Genomic DNA, 1786 nt, shown 5'->3' with positions numbered 1-1786 from the left:
TTCCACGATAGAAGCCTTCAAAAATTTCCCGCCTCTTGAGGACAAAATGGGATTCCCCTATTAATTGGTCCCCAAAGCATGGGGGGTGGTACTTTGAACCACCTTAGACTGTTAAAGTTCTCAATGCTCGGGCTAGGCTTCAGTCTAAGTGTTTGAGCAGCTGGGAACAAATTTTTTGGTGCTCTATCATGTTGTATTATAGTAGATAACTCTTCAGACTCTGCCTCTGAAAGTTGTAGGCTATAATGTACATGTCCTACCTAGTATAGTTTCCTGATTCTAGGATAGAAGAAGTAATGTTCATGCCCTCCTCCTTGTATTGTAATTCTTTGGTTTTTCAATTTACAAGCTAGGGGTCTATGTCAAACCCCCAACATCACATGGGTGAAAACCTGGATGCTTGGCTTATGGAAAATTAAAAAAATTAAAAAAAAAAAAAAAAAAAACATGAAGGCAATTCAAAACTATAGTAAAAAGAACGTGCACAATTGTTTTACCTTATTTCTCAAAGAAGACATGTTGAGTTTGACCATTTCACACTAGACCTCCATTAAATATAAGAGCAAATATATAGGAGACGATTTGCTAATGAAATCAAATATGAACTGACCAAAAGTGTAACTAACGAATTTTGAATAATACATGAAATTTTGACTTTACCGACGTAAAATAAACAGATACTCACATCTTTATATAATATAAAACTAAATATAGTTGATTGACCTCTCACATGCCACATTACTATTTATCTTTTTTCTCCTTTTTTTGACATTTTTTTTCATTTTCTTTGCTTTTTGTTCCAAATATGCCAAAGAAGTGAGTAGCATTTTCCCCTCTACTGTCCGTATTTAATTGTCCATTGAATTATGGTATTAAAAACACTACATCAATATACACCAATGAAGGCATAAGAATTTGGAAGAAAGAAATAAGGGGTAGTAACTTAACAGTTAGTAACGGAAAGGATAATGCTTACACCGAACCTTACGTTTTGACAACCCTTTGTTTTACACAGAACGTTTCATTTTTTTGGAGTTCTTATATAGTTTGTCTCCTTGGTTTTGTGAACGTGGTAAATAAAACATATAGATCCAACTTTGTAACCATGCAAGATGATGGAATAGAACTAGATAGCTGCTAGCTGGTCTTTGAAAATTTAATTCTGTGTTTTTTCTCCTTCTAGAGTCTCAATATCCGCTTGTCTCATTATTTGTATTTTTCTCATGATATCGGTAAATTGTTTTCGTCTCCAGTTATTGGATTTGGCTTCGGCTTCTAACAGTAACAAATACAGTATGATTTTATTTTGGTGATTTATCTTTTCCGTGTTGTTTTCTTCAACTATACTGCACATTTTTGAATTTTTTTTTTCGTTATCTAACTTTTCTGAACTTCTCGAATGGGCTGAGGGATCCTTCTTGCAAGGGCAGCAATAACCAGCAGCGGAGAGTAGAAGGATAGAAGTGTTTGTTTTTTATAACCTCTTTCTTTCTGAGATAACATTGAAATTAAATAGAAGCAATATTAGTTATTATTATATCAAAATTATTAAACTAATGAATAAGTTGGCAATAAAAGATCCTACTAACTTCTGCAAGAAAAATCTAACATTTTGTGATTACCATTATGGTAGGAATAGATCGCAGACATAAAGTTCTCTTGACCCTCTTTAACTAACATTGATAAACTCTATTTGCTTTCTTGTAATTATTAGTAAAAGAAAAAAAGTTACAGTATTATAGTTAATGTTTATACTAAGTCAACTTTTATTCCTTTAAACATTCTT

This window comes from Lycium ferocissimum, chromosome 8 (assembly GCF_029784015.1).
Source record: "Lycium ferocissimum isolate CSIRO_LF1 chromosome 8, AGI_CSIRO_Lferr_CH_V1, whole genome shotgun sequence".
NCBI classification, from domain to species: domain Eukaryota; kingdom Viridiplantae; phylum Streptophyta; class Magnoliopsida; order Solanales; family Solanaceae; genus Lycium; species Lycium ferocissimum.
This window is presented reverse-complemented; position numbering follows the sequence as displayed.